The following is an 18,726-nucleotide window of genomic DNA, read 5'->3' as shown; positions in this document are numbered from 1 at the left end:
CTTTGCGGCTTAATTATGAATTTTCTGTTCCCACTTGTGGTTGAGGATTACCTGTACTGATTGCAGAATAATGTTCACAGATTGTTTGCTATCCTTTGCAATCGGTGTACAGATATTCCTTGACTTACAACAGTTCATTTAGTGACCGTTCAGAATTACAACAGCACTGAAAAAATGTGACATGACTGTTTTTCACAGTTATGGCCTTTGCAGCTTCCTTGTGATCATGTGACAAAAATTCAGATGCTTGGCAATTGGCTCCTATTGATGATGACCGTGGCTGTGTCCTGAGGTCACGTGATCACTTTTTGCAACCTTCTGACAAGCAAAATCAATGGGGAAGCCAGATTCACTTAACAAATGTAGCAAGAAAAGTTGTAAAATGGGGCAAAATTGAGCCAGGGTGGCGCAGCAGGTAGAGTGCTGTAATGCAGACCACTAAAGTTGGTTGCTAGGTCTGCAGGTCAGCGTTTCAGATCTCATCACCGGCTCAAGATTGACTCAGCCTTCCATCCTTCTGACGTGGGTAAAATGAGGACCTGGATTGCGGGGGCAATATGCTGGCTCTGATTAAAAAGTGCTATTGGTAACATGTTGTAAGCCGCCCTGAGTCTAAGGAGAAGGGTGGCATTAAAAAATCAAATAAACAAACAAACAAACAAATAAACATAAAATGCTGGACATAAAATGCTGGGTGATAATTTAAGTGATAGAAAAGGCACATCAAAGATATCAGTGCACTGACCTCTGTCAACTTTGCAAGGAGTTTAAACACAAGGCATGGCTTCTTGACAGCCCTCAGGCTCAATCCAACCTCAACACTTTCCTCTCTAACCAGATTTTAATTAAGTTGTGATAAAAGAACCCTCTCGCTCTCTCCTTCCCTCCCTCCCCATCTCTCTCTTGCACATTTGTTTGAATTACATACTATGCTACCTAAATTATGACAAACACATTAAAGATCTTAACAATTTGTGAATAAACAAACAAACAAGCAAACAAATAAATAAAATTTACTTGAAATTCGGGATCTATCTAAATCTACACTGAGTGTGTCAGTACATAGCACATATCTTCTAGTACCGTGATGGCAAACCTATGCCACGCCTGCCACAGGTGGCACACGGAGACTTATCTGCCGGTATGCAAGCCTTTTCCTGAGTTCAGATCCAGTGCACATGTGCACGCCAGCCAGGGATTTTCAGTTCACACAGAGGCTCTGGGAGGGCATTTTCAGCCTCAAGGGGGCCTCCAGTGGTCGGGAGCAGTAGTGGGTTCCTACCAGAATGGTAAATGTCGCCAACCCAGGGCCGCCATCAGGAATTTTGGGGCCCCATACAGCCTAAGTGTCTGCCCCCCCCGCCATTTTAAAACTACTTTATTTTGCGACATACCAATTACGTATTAAATTTACCTTTCAAAAAAAAAAATTAAACCCTGCCACTACAACAAGGTACACTTGTTTGACAGATTAATAATATGTTAATAACACAGAAAATATATTCAAGTGACATCAACATATTACATACATATAAATAAATAACCAGAACGGTGCAAATACACCAAATTAACAAAATATTATTAATTTTGCCATCAACAATATTAAAAGCAGCAATAAGATGGCACAAAGGATAAAGACAAAATACTCCTGCATCACACTAGAAAAATATTGGTTTTCACAATAATACCAATAAATAACAGGTAACCAGAAGATAAATTATACACAATAATGTTTAAAACTATACGTAAACTCCACCATAGGTGTAAAAAGCACAGTGCAAGAAAAAAGAAGAGAAAGAGGAGGGAAGAGCAAAAAACCCTCCCTTCTTCTTCTCATTAACCTCTCCACCTATCTCCTTATAGCATTTTCCAAAGTTTGCAAAATTTTAAAATTACAGTACTTTATAAAAAAGAACATACTCTCATGTATCATCAAATCCATATTATGAAGCAAATATGCAAAAAATCCAAGATTTTTTCTCATACATGTACCTGCTATTGAGTTTTATAACTTAATATACTTAAGCTTTTAAATGTGTAATGTATAATGTCTCTTAACAAATAGCATGTTCATGGCTCTAAGAGCAACACCTTTTTTTCCTCTTTATTCTTTCTTCTTCTTTTTCTAGGATGTTATCATATCTATTAAACATACGGTGAGATATTACTTTGTATGCATTTAATATAATTTAGAATGTGAAATTTAAAATAACAAACTCCTGCTTCAGATCTTCTCTGTACAAGTCTCAAAATATGATGTAGTTTGTTTTTTTGAAGTCTTTAGTAGCTGTACCCAGCTTCTCCTTTGCATATTCAAATCTTCCCACTTCCCACAATGCTTGCTTCTGGAATCCAGGATGGTGTTTGCTTCCCAAATCTAAAATGGCGAGACGGCTCCATAACACATGTCAACTCCAAAGCAACACATCTTTTCATCACACTTAGAAGGGCACAATTTTGAAAAAAATCTAACACCATAACCAAAATGTATACCAAATTGGCTCTGATCCAAACTTCATGTTTAGCAGCTATGAAGCTCTTTAGGCAGAATAGAGAAAAATTAGGCATTTTTGCTGATCTGTTCCCTTTGCCTGGTCTCGATTGTAACAATTTTGTAACTGAATTCAATTAGCTTCCTTTTACCGGTCCTCTTCAATCGCTGCCCCCCCCCCCCCATTTTTCAATTTGCCTGGGCCCCTGATGCCAGTCCCGGTAATACTGCCCTATCGCCGGCCCTGGCCACACCAGTAGCAAAAGTTGAGTTGCGTGTGCAGCTTCAAGTGTCTTACATGCCCGTGTGTGTCCCAGGATGTTTTTACTTCTGTGCATGCACAGGAAGCAAAATTTCACAAGAGAACATGCACGTGCATGAGATTTTTGGCAATTTTTTGCTTCTGCGCATGTGTGGAAGCAAATCTATCTCTCCTTTTAGAGGAAAATCTGAAACAGTTTCATAATGATTAAACCCCCCCCCCCAGTCTTTTAGATTTAAATCTTTTCTTTACAAAGGAAATTTCAAGAGCAATCCAAGAAAGTAAGTAAATAATTGATAGGGCAGCTTTCTGAAATAAAAGATGCCCTTAATGGTTATTTTAGCAGTATATTGCCTAGAGTCCCTCTGTGAGTAAGAAGGGTAACATCTGAATTTGGCAAATAAATTCACCCCACCACTCGAAACAGAATACCCTACGAAACTAGACTTACAATCCTGGGTCTAGAAAGCTTTGAACTACGAAGCCTTAAACATGATCTAAGCAATGTACCCTCTAATTTTTTTCCGGTGTGGGAGGAAAAGTATAGTGTCTGAGCGACAGTCCCTTTGGGACTGGGCGGCATAGGATAAATAAATAAATAAATAAATAAATAAATAAATAAGAAAAAAATCCCTTCTTTTTTATTAAAAGAAATTAATAATTTAAAAAAACCAAAATCCATTACTATTAAAACTAAATCAACCAGCAAAACCAAAAACATAACTATTAATAAAAACAGGTGAGGGCTGGTTTTTTTTTCTCTGTTATTATTTAAGTGCTTTTACCATATGTTTTAAACCAAGAGTCACTTTCTGTTTCTCTCTCTTTCCTGTCATTCTCTGCCTCAATCATTTTCTCATTTCTCTTTTCTCCCCTTTTTTCTATCATTTCTCTCTATCTCTTCCTTCCACTTCTCTCTCTCTCTCTTTCTCTGTCTCTCTCTCTCTTGCTTTCTTCCTCTCTCTCACTCTCTTCCTTCCTCTCTCATCTCTCTTTCTTTCTCTCTCTCTTTCTCTCTCTCTCCCCCTCTTGCTCTCTCTCTTTTTCTCACTTTCTCTCTCTTGTTTTCTTTCTCTCTCTCTCTCACTCTTTCTCTCTTGTTTTCTTTCTCACACTCTTTCTCTTGTTCTCTCTCTCTTGCTATCTCTTTCTCTCCCCCCTTTCTCTCTCTCTCTCTTTCTCACTTTCTCTCTATCTTGCTGTCTGTTGCTCTCACTCACTCTCGTTCTCTCTCCGTTCTTCTCAGCGGAGGCTGGCGAAGGTGATATTCAATGTCGGGGGTGTGCGGGCGGTTGCGCGCGCTCCCTATCTCCATACCAGCCCACTTGGAACATTCAAAATAAGAAAAGCCTTCGCCGGCGAAGGTTTTTCTTATTTTGAATGTTCCAAGTGGGCTGGTATGGAGATAGGGAGTGCGCGCAACTGTGCGTGCGCCCCCGACATTGAATATCACCTTGGCCGGCCTTCGCTGAGAGAACGCCTGCCCCGCCTCTCCTGCAACCCCCTTGCTGAGAGCCCGGGACGAAAGTGCTCTTGGCAAAGGGACTGTGAGACGGGCAGGGTGTGTGTTCTGGGTGCGGGAGGAGCCGCGCCCAAAGGCAGGAGGCGGCGGAGGAGCACAGGCGGTGGATTGGGTGGGCGGGGGGCAGCGCCAAAAGGCCGAGGGGGCCGGAGGCACCGTGGGGAGGCAGGGGCGGCCGCGGCTCCCTTCCCTTCTGCTGCCGATGCCCCCCCGCCCCCCCCACGGGCTGGCAGGGGGATGGGGAACGCACAGCCATGAAAAAGGGTGCGCGGGGGGGTATTTGGGGGTGCGCGCGCACGCGTGCAGCTTTCAGGGAACGGTGGATCTAAGCATTGCCCACAAGATCATATGCTGCAACATCCTGCCTGTCAACAACTACTTCAGCTTCAACCGCAATAACACAAGAGCACGCAACAGGTTCAAACTTAATATCAACCGCTCCAAACTTGACTGTAAAAAATATGACTTTAGCAATCGAGTTGTTGAAGCATGGAGGAACTCATTACCAGACTCCATGGTGTCAACCCCCAACCCCCAACATTTTTCCTTTAGACTTTCCACGGTTGACTTATCCAGATTCCTTAGAGATCAGTAAGGGGCGAGCATAAGTGCACTAGTGTGCCCTCCATCCCCTGTCCAATTGTCTCTCCTATATTTTATATATCTTTTCTCCCATCCATATATCCTTCCTCTACTCTTCATTGATGTATTCTATTCTCATATCTCTTCTTCTATCCCTTCCCTGATATTTACTACTACACGTTTTTATTCTCCTTAACTTTCAATTTGTATTGGACAAAATAAATAAATAAAATTAATAAAATAAAATAAATAATAAGGAGGTACTGTATATGGCCACTGTGATGATAATAATCAGGTTTCATTTTGAGGAAAATTGCAACGTATGGAATGAATGTGGAACAAATGGTGTTTTTGTCAATGACATGAATGAGTGAGCGACACAAGTCAGAAGATTACAGAAAAAGGTAATTGAGCCCTTTGGTGATGAATGTGAAGGTGACCAGTAAGTATCTATCTGGAAAATGTTTTGTTTATCTGGAATGGATGTTGTATGAATAAGTCTCTGTGTGTTTGCAGGGAAAGGAATGGATCTAAAAACATGATTGATTTGGCTGAAAAGATTGAGAGAATTAATAAAGGATATAAGAGAGGTGAGAACTTCTGAAGGTTGGACGAGCCTTTATTTTGTAGTGTCAAGAACAGATTAGATCTATAAAAAGGGAACAGAATAGAAGAAATTAGGATGGAAAATAGAATAGCTGCAGCAAGAGACAGTCTTCTTCTTCCAAATAAATAAATATTGGTTTCCTAACTGAATGAATAGAAAGTAGATATAAAGAAAGATAATATACAGAAGATACTTAGTATTAAGGTAAAGTAATTATGTTACAGAGTGTGGAGTTACTTTAATGGCAATATGAACAAGCTAAGGTTGCTTGGCTAACAGGGTTGGAAAAAATTCTAGCCACTATGCTCTGCAAGCTTTCCTAATTGTACCTGTAACTCTCATCTGCTGTCCTGTCATTTAGCATCTGTACATACATTTGTGCCCTGGGAACAGGGGTGGGCTACTGGTGGGAACACAGTGGGGTAGTGAAAATGGAGCTCCATCCCAGAGCACCCAATTTGCATTGAAAGACGTTGAAAGAAAATGCAGGGTGTCCTGCATAAGCCATGCCCACAGTGTGGTGGTAAAAATGTTGGTAGCCCTTCACTGCCTGGGAACATGGAGTAAAGTTGCATACATGCTGTTTGGAGTGATATAACAGGAACATTTGAAATTTCTGCCCATCTCTTTTCTCCATAAAGACATTTAAATGGGGGAGGATTTTTCTCTTCTCTACAGTCTCCGGCTGCATTCTGCTTACTTTTGATCTTGATCTTTCTTTTAGAGAATTACCTGCTGATGGACAGGTTAAAAATGCCAAATACAGTCTAAACATCTGTGCGGCCAACCACAATAATACTTTCTTAAACTTGTATAATACCACCAGCGGTTTACAATCGCTAAAAACGTTTAGGAACAAAAAAAGAGAGAACAAGGTATAACAATAATGGCAAAGAAAAACGCAGAGGGAAACAAAACTGTTAGTTCTATGCACATAACTAGTTGGGTTTGGCAATATCTAACACAAACACAAACCAATGTATGCTTACATGTAATAGAACACTTGCTTTAAGAGCTAGTGTTATGGATTGCCATAAGAGGGAGCCAGAAGCATCTCTCTTTTAGTCCTCTCAGCTATTCTATGCTAGTTTGTCTTTGTGAGTATGCTGTAGAACTGTGTGTTCAAATGTTAGGAAATGTATTTGTAAGCTGAATAACTAAGGCTTATAGTATTGTATATGTATTGAGAGCTATTGAGAGTCTACGGAGAGGGGCGGCATACAAATCTAATTACTACTACTACTACTACTACTACTACTACTACTACTACTACTAATTATTATTATTGACTAATGTAAATTGTGTATGACTAGGGTTGTTTTTGACTAAGGTAATTGCCAAACTAAGTAATATTTTGTATACTTAGTGTATCTGGATTGTAATTATTACTAGTATCACTGGGCTATCAGCTGGGTAATGCAAAACCTCCATGTTTCCTCTGTGTATGTGTATTCTTGACCATTCAGAGATTTGTTTATTTTATTTTTATTTTATTTATTTATTTTGTCAAACAATTATAGGGTGGTAATTTGTACAAATAAAATATTAGATAAGTAATGATAAAAAGTAACAAAAGAAGACAATAGGACAGGGACGGTAGGCACAATGATGTGCTTATACACGACCCTTACAGACCTCTTAGAAAGGGGGAGAGGTCAATTGTAGATAGTCTAAGTTTAAAGGTTTTGGGGTTAGGAGTAGAAACCACAGAATCAGGTAGCACATTCCAGGCGTTGATTACTCTGTTGCTGAAGTCGTATTTTTTGCAATCAAGTTTGGAGCGGTTGACATTTAGTTTAAATCGATTTCGTGCTCGTGTGTTGTTGCGGTTGAAGGTGAAGTAGTCATTAACAGGTAGGACATTTTGGTATATGATTTGATCATTCTGAACACTCCTTAACAAAAACAAAAGAAGAAAGAGGTGTCAGTCATCCTTGCCAAAGGCCTGGGGAAAGAGTTTGGTTTTTAAGGCAATTTAAAATAGCAGTAGGATAAGAGGAGAGGGACAGCATACAAATTTAATAATAATAATAATAATAATAATAATAATAATAATAATAATAACAACAACAACAACAACAACAACAACCAACAACAACAATAATAATAATAATTCAGATTTCAAGGAAAGCCTCCTTTCAGAGGATGGGTACTTTCCTGCTACATAAAAGGCAGGTTTCTGAGGTCCCACCAGATGGCATTGTTTAATCAATGGAAACTAGAGCACGCTGACACTGCTGGGTTGGACTAAGCAGATAGCTATTATGGGAGACAGGCGGTCCCTAAAATAATGAGGCATATGTCATGCAGGGTATTAGTGACTAGCACTTTGAATCAAACTTGAAACCAGTATAACCTGCAGAGCAGAGGTGTTACATGGGATATTGAGGCATATTCACCATTGCCCATACCATTGTATTCTGGATCAATTGAAGTTTCTGGGTGGCCTTCAGGGGCAACCCCACATACAGTGAATTGCAGGAATGGAATGGAACCTTATACTAATTGAAGGGCCTAGGGCAGGGGTAGGCAAAGTTGGCTCTTCTATGACTTGTGGACTTCAACTCCCAGAATTCCTGAGCCCATCATGCTAGCTCAGGAATTCTGGGAGTTGAAGTTTACATGTCATAGAAGAGCCAAATTTCCCTACCCCTGGCCTAGGGAACAATCTCTTTCTAGATCTGAGTTCAGAGGAAGAGAACATAGAAACATAGAAGATTGATGGCAGAAAAAGACCTCATAGTCCGTCTAGTCTGCCCTTATACTATTTCCTGTATTTTATCTTAGGATGGATATGTGTTTATACCAGGCATGTTTAAATTAAGTTACTGTGGATTTACCAACCACGTCTGCTGGAAGTTTGTTCCAAGCATCTATTACTCTTTCAGTAAAATAATATTTTCTCATGTTGCTTTTGATCTTTCCCCCAACTAACTTCAGATTGTGTCCCCTTGTTCTTTTGTTCACTTTGCTATTAAAACACTTCCCTCCTGAACCTTATTTAACCCTTTAACATATTTAAATGTTTCGATCATGTCCCCCCTTTTCCTTCTGTCCTCCAGACTATACAGATTGAGCTCATTAAGTCTTTCCTGATACTTTTTATGCTTAAGACCTTCCACCATTCTTGTAGCCCGTCTTTGGACCCGTTCAATTTTGTCAATATCTTTTTGTAGGTGAGGTCTCCAGAACTGAACACAGTACTCCAAATGTGGTCTCACTAGCGTTCTATATAAGGGGATCACAATCTCCCTCTTCCTGCTTGTTATACCTCTAGCTATGCAGCCAAGCATCCTACTTGCTTTTCCTACCGCCCGACCACACTGGTCACCCATTTTGAGACTGTCAGAAATCACTACCCATAAATCCTTCTCTTCTGAAGTTTTTGCTAACACAGAACTACCAATACAATACTCAGATTGAGGATTCATTTTCCCCCAAGTGAATTTTTACATTTGGAAACATTAAACTGCAGTTTCCATTGCTTTGACCATTTATCTAGTAAAGCTAAATCGTTTGCCATATTACCGATACATATATCATATATATCTATACCAGAGGGCACGCGAGGCATTGCTAAATCATTTACCATATTACAGACCCCTCCAGGAATATCAACCCTATTGTACACTTTAGAGTCATCGGCAAATAGGCAAACCTTCCCTACCAAACCTTCCCCTATGTCACTCACAAACATATTAAAAAGAATAGGACCCAGAACAGACCCTTGTGGCACACAGCTTGTAACCTGTCTCTGCTCAGAACCACTTTAAAACAGTGACCCCATGGGATCACATCAACAGATACCATGGTTGAGTATCAGAGCCGTGAGAGATCTAGGAGAACCAGCTCTGCCTCAGATAATCAACTGGTGTGACCAAAGTTGTCTCGGTACAGAATCCTGGCCGAAAACCTGGCTGAAATCAGACTAACCAGGGATGAAATGTTCCTGGTTTGGACTGATTCATGCATATTGGTAGCGACAGAGAACCAGTAGTGATGGCTGGCTGGCCACGCCCCCAAACTGGTCCCCCAGACGCCACTCGCTTGCCCCGCCCAGTCTCTGCTCTGCAGTTTGCCTGCCTGAAATGCTGCTCCCCGATCGTTGGGTCCCAGGATGGTCTCAACATTTTTTCATAGACCCAACCATGGATCACCTCTCACCCCTTTCACAATACATTGAGAGCATGTATGAAGTTTACATTGCAAACAAATGTGGGTAGGAGAATGAATGTTCCCCAGACTAAAGGGAAGAAAAGAAACCGTGGCTGGGTAGAGACCATGCATTCTTCTCCCAACTTGTATCTTGCAAGTAACAGATTCTTGATTGAAAAATAATATTTAGAATTTAGAGTTAGAAAAATTAGAATTTTTAAAGATTATTTTTAAGATTATGTTTATGGATATTCATTGGATTACTATGCTATTGTGGTTTTGTATATATTGTGAGCCGCCCCGAGTCTTCGGAGAGGGGCGGCATACAAATCCAATTAAACAAACAAACAAACAAACAAACAAACAAACAAACAAACAAGTAAGTAAGTAAGTAAGTAAGTAAATAAATAAATAAATCGCAAAACTCACTGAATTTTGACTTTCCCCAAAATACATTTTTTTCCTCCAATGCTCCACATTTGTTACTTAAAATCTTAATTAATGCTTTGAAAAATCAATCTCTCCAATTCTAACAAAAGAAAATTTGAGCTTAAAAGACAGTTCAGTTTACCGGAATTGTTGGGTTATGGGGTTAGCTCAATGCCTCCTGCTGCTACTGCCATATTAAATGCTGAACTCTCATAGCAGGGGAATCAGACAAGACAATGGGTGTATTTTAATCTCAGCTCATGTCTGTAATATTGTGAATAAACCCTTATCGTATGAGCTTCAGAAAGCACGCCGAACAGCTCAGCAAATATTTTCTTATTTTGAGGCCACCTACAGTTTTCATCAGTGTTTGAAAGAGAGAATTATATCTGCTAAGAAGAATAGAAAAATGCACATTTCCATCACTGTGGTGGGTTGTTTAAAAAAATTCTGGCTAAGCATGGAAGACCAATCTGTTTCCCACCAAGAGTAAAAGGTTCTTGTGTGTTCTTTCTCTCTCAAAGGATATAATTTCGTCTTGGAACAAAATAAAAGAAAGAGAGTTGATTATATTCTTAGTCCAATTCTGACAAGAACCTGCAGTGGTTGGAGTGCAGTACTGCAAACTGCTTCGGCGGACTGCTGGCTGTAGTTCAACAGTTCAACTATCACCACTGGGTCAAAGTTGACTCAGCCTTCTATCCTTCCAAGGTGGGTAAAATGAGGACTCAGATTGTTGGGGGCAATATATACTGATTCTGTAAAGCGCTTAGAGAGGGCTGTAAAGCACTGTAAAGCAGTATATAAGTCTAAGTGCTATTGCTATTCGATCCGGTGCCAGTTTCCTACCGTAATATTCTGTCCTATGAGTGTTTCGCCTAGTATTCTGTCCTTTTTGCCATTGTTATCTTAGCTGATGTCAAAAAATTAAGGAGACAGTGCCAGACTGCCTAATACTTCAATGGGAGAGAACCAGAGTAGACCAGGTTCCTTCTGGTTCAGAAAAGATTGCCCAAACCATTTTCAACCTGTTGCTGATATAATTTTGGCATCACGGACCAGATTACTTACGGGACCACCATCTGTCGCATAAATCCCAGCGGCTGATCAGGTCCCACAGAGTTGGCCTTCTCCAGGTCCCGTCGACCAAACAATATCTTCAGAGTCTTCGGAGAGGGGCGGCATACAAATATAATTAATAATAATAATAATAATAATAATAATAATAATAATAATATCATCATCTGGCGGGGCCTAGGGGAAGAGCCTTCTCTGTGGCGGCGCCGGCACTGTGGAATCAGCTCCCTCCAGAGATTTGAACTACCCCCACCAGACCAAGGCTTTAGGCCAGTCTGGGAATAGAAGAAAATATTGGAAGGAGGAAGTAATCCTCCTTCCAATATCTCCAGGACTGCCTTCTGCCGCACAAATCCCAGCGACCAGTTAGGTCCCATAGCGTTGGCCTTCTCCGGGTCCCGTCGACTAAACAATGTTGTCTGGTGGGACCCAGGGGAAGAGCCTTCTCTGTGCCAGCCCTGATCCTCTGGAATCAACTCCCCCCGGAGATTAGGACCGCCCCCACCCTCCTTGCCTTTCGCAAACTTCTTCAAGCCCATCTCTGCCATGAGGCATGGGGAAATTGATTCCCCTGGGCTGTTTCCGTTTTACACAAGATTTGTCTGAGATGTATGATTGTTTTTATATTAAGGGTTTTTAATTGTTTTTATCATTAGATTTGTACCGTGTTTTGTGTTGTGAGCCGCTTCGAGTCTCCGGGGAAGGGCGGCATACAAATCTAATAAATAATAATAATAAATAATAATAATAATAACAAAATACTTTGTTTTTTATTGTCTCAAGTATGAAAAAAAGATTAAGGAATATACAAAATTCTTTTCTCTATCACACAATACTAGGATGAGGGGGCCCTCTCTAAAACTCATAGGTAGGAAAGCGAGGACAAATAAGGGGAAATATTTCTTCACCCAGAAGGTCATTGGTTTATGGAATTCACTTCCAGAAGAGGTCGTGACAGCGGTCATCCTGGATAGCTTCAAGGCAGGATTAGACAGATTCATGGATGCCAAGTGTACCCGTGATTATTGAAACGGATGTCCATGTGCTGCCTCTATGTTGGTTGAGGCAGGCAGGATTCCCTTGATTACCATTTGTTGGGGGTCAAGGGAAAGGGAGGGTTTTGCCTTCTCTTTCTGCTCAAGATCCCCATTTACAATTGGTGGGCCACTGTGTGACACAGAATGCTGGACTCGATGGGCTTTGGCCCGATTCAGCATGGCTCTTCTTATGTTCTTATGTAAAACAGGATTTGAAAAAACCCATGCATATAGAATACAATCACATTATGAAGGGTGGGAGTAGGGGTGGGCGACTGCCCGGATGGGGGGGAAACGCAGTGGGGTAGCAAAAATGGAGCTCCACCCCAGAGCACCCAATTTGCACTGAAAGATGTTGAAAGAAAATGCAGGGCATCCTGCATAAGCCATGCCCACAGCGTGGTAGTAAAAATTTTGTAGCCCTTCACTGGGAGAGAGGTACTTTTTCAATAACAGATTGAACATAGAATCAGATACAGTGATCCCTCGAGTATCGCGAGGGTTACGTTCCAAGACCCCTCGCGATACTCGATTTTTCGCGATATAGTGGTGCGGAAGTAAAAACACCATCTGCGCATGCGCGCCCTTTTTCCATGGCCGTGCATGCGCAGATGGTGGAGTTTGCGTGGGCGGCGGGGAAGACCCAGGGAAAGTTTCTTTGGCCGCCCAGCAGCTGATCTGCTCGGCAGCGCCGCAGCAGTGAGGAGCCGAAGATCGGGGTTTCCCCTTTGCGTGGGTGGCGGGGAAGACCCAGGGAAGGTTTCTTCGGCCGCCCAGCAGCTGATCTGCTCGGCAGCGCCGCAGCAGTGAGGAGCCGAAGATCGGGGTTTCCCCTTTGCGTGGGCGGCGGGGAAGACCCAGGGAAGGTTTCTTCGGCCGCCCAGCAGCTGATCTGCTCGGCAGCGCCGCAGCAGCGAGGAGCCGAAGATCGGGGTTTCCCCTTTGCGTGGGCGGCGGGGAAGACCCAGGGAAGGTTTCTTCGGCCGCCCAGCAGCTGATCTGCTCGGCAGCGCCGCAGCAGTGAGGAGCCGAAGATCGGGGTTTCCCCGCCGCCCACGCAAAGGGGAAACCCCGATCTTCGGCTCCTCGCTGCTGCCCGCCCGCCCGCCGCTCGCCCGCCCGCCCGCCGCTCGAGAGCAAGAGGGGGAGAGATAGAGAAAGCGAGAGAAGGAAAGAAAGAGATGAGAGAGGGAGGAAGAGAGTTTGAGAGAGGAAGAAGCAAGATAGAGAAAGAGAGAGAGAAAGAAAGATGAGAAAGGAAGAGAGTGATGTCATCGGGTGGGAAAATCGCAATATAGCGTTTCGCGGAGATCGAGACCGCGAAAATCGAGGGATCACTGTATACCGGTTTTTGCATTGTTTCTCAGATTCTTTAAAAAACAAACCAAAAAAAACTAGTGTTAAGGTCAATTAATTGAAAATGTACGGTAATTTCTTTCGTGCCCAAGTTCTCATAAAATAATAAAATGGCTTACCCACCATTTTTAAATTAGAGCTATCCACATTTCTTATAAGAATCATGATCAAACTAATTTTTTTCCAAATACATCTTGCTGTCAGTAACTGATCTGAGTTTGGCTAAAATTAGAAGCAAGAGTTTGGCAAGTGTTCAAAGATATGAAATAATAATAGTTTTCTTGTTGGACCCATAATGTTTATATTAAAAATTATTTTCATTCCATTTTAAATACAGAAATCAAAATTAAAGATTAATAATATAGCTGAACATCTGGAGAGTTAAAACCAGCATATGTTTAATAAAAAATCAGAGAAATACAGATTTCTTTCAGTAGTTTATCAATATGTTTAAACTCTCTTAACAGAATTAACATAATAAATCATCTAGAAATAAAGAATAGAATAGAATAGAATAGTATATAGAATAGAATAGAATTCTTTATTGGCGAAGTGTGATTGGACACACAGTGAATTTGTCTTGTTGCATATGCTCTCAGTGTACATAAAAGAAAATATATATTTGTCAAGAATCATGTGGTACAACTCTTAATGATTGTCATAGGGGTCAAATAAGCAATGAAGAAACAATCAATATTAATTGAAATACTTACGGTAATTTACCAAGCAGCTGAATTTTGATCACACGATCATGGGGATGCTGCAAAAGTCATAACTATGAAACACGATCATAAGTCACTTTTTTCAGTGCTGTTTTAACTTTGAACACTCACTAAACGAAGTGTTGTAAGCCAATGGCTACTCGTATTTAAAACAATACTGTAAACAAATCCCCCTTGCCCTATAGCAGGGATGTCAAACTGAAGGCTGCAGGTCACATCTGGCCCACAGGGTGCTTAGATCCAGCTCACAAGGCCATCCTGGAAACAGCGAAGAACCAGCCTGTAGTGCCTCTGCTCGTGAAAACGGAGCTCGGAAGGGTAGCACATGGTCCTCCCAAGCTCTGTTTTCGGGATTAACAGCCTCCTGTAGCTCTCTGTCAGCAAAAACAGACCTTTTGTGTGTGTGTATGTGTGTGTGTGTGCAAGAGGCTCACCCATGCTCCATTTTTTTCTGCCAGAGGACTGCAGGAGGCTGTCACAGCCAAAAATGGAGCATGGCCAGGCTGTCTGCGGGTCCATTTTTAGAGATGGAGAGGTGCAGAGAGGTGCAGGAGCCCACCATGGCTGAAAATGGAGCCTCGACATGCTCCTCCCGGCCACCAGCCAAGCAAACACAACCCTGATGTGGGCCTCAATTAATCAGTCCTATAGGAAAGGTAATCTTAGCTTCTAAAGTTGTGAATATCTTCTACAACCACCAGAGGGCAGGCATGGTGTAGACATTAAGAGCTTACTGTGAGTGACAAGATTTCTAAATTTGTTTTAAGCTTGATTGACACTAAATAATACAAATCTTCCTCTGTCAGTGCATTCCCAAACTGCAGGAGATAATGGCAAGACAAAACAGCAAAGCTGAAAGTGAAGAATGTTAGATTGGTATAGGGGAGGAGGGAGAGGATTGTGGAAGTGGGCTTTTCAGGGCAAACAAAATACGTCATATTGCCTTAGGTGGGTGTTTTGATGGTCTCTTAAGAGTTTCACCTACAATGTGTTGAAAGATTTCTACCCAAGTCTCCCTTAAAGGAAATTATTATAATCAGCAGGTATTTCCCTAGGTGGGGAAGGCACATGAGGTAACAGTCATGTTTGCTCATAAACCTGGAAAGCCCCTACAATTATGCCTGTCACTAATTTGGTGATAAAGTCAATATCAAAGTCTCCTGATTGTGACAATACTTAAACGTAAATCTTAGCTGTATTTTCCATGCCTAAGAATGAATCATTCTTCCATTGGAGGAGGCTGGGAGATCTCCACTAGTTCCTTTACATTCTGAAAAAGTACTCAAAGGGATAAGGAAGTGGATAGGGCTAGAGGAAAATATGTACTTTAATCTCTGAACCCTTAATTTGAATACTAATGCATTTAATAGTTTCCATCTTTAGTGACTAGAATGGAATAGAATAGAACAGAATAGAAAACAGAGTTGGAAGGGACCTTGGAGTTCTTCAAGTCCAACCCCCTGCTTAGGTAGGAAAGAGTAGGACAAATCAAAGCTGTTTATTGTTATTTTATTTATGATATAGGCAAACCTTCCCTACCAAACCTTCCCCTTTGTGAGTGACATAGGGGAAGGTTTGGTAAGGAAGGTTTACCTATTTGCCGATGACTCTAAAGTGTGCAATAGGGTTGATATTCCTGGAGGGGTCTGTAATATGGTAAATGATTTAGCTTTACTAGATAAATGGTCAAAGCAATGGAAACTGCAGTTTAATGTTTCCAAATGTAAAATAATGCACTTGGGGAAAAGGAATCCTCAATCTGAGTATTGCATTGGCAGTTCTGTGTTAGCAAAAACTTCAGAAGAGAAGGATTTAGGGGCAGTGATTTCTGACAGTCTCAAAATGGGTGAGCAGTGTGGTCGGGCGGTAGGAAAAGCAAGTAGGATGCTTGACTGCATAGCTAGAGGTATAACAAGCAGGAAGAGGGAGATTGTGATCCCCTTATATAGAGCGCTGGCGAGACCATATTTGGAATACAGTACTGTGTTCAGTTCTGGAGACCTCACCTACAAAAAGATACAGTATTGACAAAATTGAACGGGTCCAAGGACGGGCTACAAGAATGGTGGAAGGTCTTAAGCATAAAACGTATCAGGAAAGACATAATGAACTCAATCTGTATAGTCTGGAGGACAGAAGGAAAAGGGGGGACATGATCGAAACATTTAAATATGTTAAAGGGTTAAATAAGGTTCAGGAGGGAAGTGTTTTTAATAGGAAAGTGAACACAAGAACAAGGGGACACAATCTGAAGTTAGTTGGGGGAAAGATCAAAAGCAACGTGAGGAAATATTATTTCACTGAAAGAGTAGTAGATCCTTGGAACAAACTTCCAGCAGAAGTGGTTGGTAAATCCACAGTAACTGAATTTAAACATGCCTGGGATAAACATATATCCATCCTAAGATAAAACACAGGAAATAGTATAAGGGCAGACTAGATGGACCATGAGGTCTTTTTCTGCCGTCAGTCTTCTATGTTTCTATGTTTCTACGATTAAATTCAATCCACATAGGGCGCATCAATTTTTCCCCAAATTATCTGAAACTGTAATGGCGAACCTTTTTCTTCCCTTGGGTGTTGAAGGAGCATGTGCGTGCGCTATTGTGCATGTGTGAGTGCCCACACCCATAATTCAATGCCAAGGGAGGGTGAAAACAACTTCTCCCGCCCCCTCCGGAAGCCCTCTGGAAGCCGGAAATGGCCTGTTTACCAACTTCTGGTGGGCCCAATAGGCTCGTGTTTTGCCCTTCCAGGCTCCAAAGGCTTCCCTGGAGCCAGGAGAAGGTTAAAAATGCTCCCCAGAACCTCTATGTGAGCCAAAAATTAGCTGGCCAGCAAACACATACACATTGGAGCTGAGCTAAGGCAATGGCTTGTGTGCCAGCCGATATGGCTCCATGTGCCACCTGTAGCACCCATGCCATAGGTTCGCCATCACTGACCTAGGAACTTGAAATGTCTTCAAATCCAGAGCCCAGTCTATTAGCTGGGAATGGAAATTTCATCCTCATCATCCTCATCCTCATTATTATTTCACACTTAATATGTGAGTGCAGCAAAATCACACCAACTGATTACAAAGCTAGGCATAATCGAGTTGCTAAATTAGTCCACTGGTCATTATGTAAAAAATATGACATAACTGTATCCGAAAAGTCATGGGAGCACTAAGTGGAAAAAGTTACTGAAAATGAGACAGGGAAGATCTTGTGGGACTTTCAAATACAGATAGATTGTCATTTCTAACACAACACACCAGATAACATGGTTGTTGAGAGCTGAAGACACAGTTTATTGATATCGCTGTACCAGGAGATGCCAGAGTTGAAGAAAAAGAACTGAAAAAAAAAATATTACAAAATGTTTGAAACTACAAGGCTATGGATGAAACATGTAACAGTGATACCCATTGTCATCGGGGCACTTGGTACCTTGTCCAAGAATTTCACAAAATACATCAAGAAATTGCAGCTTCCTGCAATAACACCAGAGGAACTGCAAAAAACTGCGCTACTAAAAACACCATATATTTTAAGAAGATACTTGGTTGATACCTAGGATGCTGGCAGCGACTTGTATCAACCATTAGCACCAGTCAGTGATACTTGTGACATTAGTTTCATGTTTAATGAATAAAAGAAATAATAATGTAAAAGAGAAACATTAGGACAGAGGATGGAAGGCATTCTGATGCATGCCCGTTACTGACCTCTTAGGAATCGGGAGAAGTCAACAGTGGATAGTCTAAGGATAAAGTTTTGGGGGTTAGGTGATGATACTACAGAGTCCAGTAGTGAGTTCCATGCATCAACTACTCAGTTACTAAAGTCATATTTCCTGCAGCCGGGTTTAGAGCGGTTTACTTTAAGTTTGCATCTGTTGTGTGCTTGTGTGTTGTTGTGGTTGAAGCTGAAGTAGTCATTGACTGAAAGGACGTTGTAGCAGATGATTTTATGGGCTATGCTTAGGTTGTGTTTAAGACGGCATACAGTAGTTCTAAGCTTTCTAAACCTAGGATTGTGAGTCTAGTTGTGTAGGGAATTCTGTTGCGAGTGGAAGAGTAGAGGGCTCTTCTAGTAACGTATCTCAGGAAATTTTTTTTGAGTGATGATGATGATTATGATAATGATGATTGAAAAAAATACAAAGCAATATGCTCCCCCCCCTCAACCTTTGCTCTCATAATATCAGGTCAATGTAAGAATTTGCATGGGAAATGTTTAGAAGGAAGAAACTGGGAGAGATATCTTTAGAAAATGATAAGCACCCTAAACCTTTAAAACTCCGGGGAGTAAACCAAACTTAATGGAAACTCATTTGAAAGGACTTTGTGATTCAGCCTGGAAATTTAAAGTGGCTCCAAAGAGTTAAACAAGTTCAGAAGTCTCACATTTTCACTTTTTCCCTGGCATGCCTTTGGAAAGCTTTGTTCACCACATATTAAATTCCACCGCTGAAAATAATCTGAAGCAAGATAATTCTC

This window comes from Erythrolamprus reginae, chromosome 1, assembly GCF_031021105.1.
Source record: "Erythrolamprus reginae isolate rEryReg1 chromosome 1, rEryReg1.hap1, whole genome shotgun sequence".
NCBI classification, from domain to species: domain Eukaryota; kingdom Metazoa; phylum Chordata; class Lepidosauria; order Squamata; family Dipsadidae; genus Erythrolamprus; species Erythrolamprus reginae.
The sequence above is the reverse complement of the archived record's forward strand: the minus strand, read 5'-3'. Positions refer to the sequence as shown.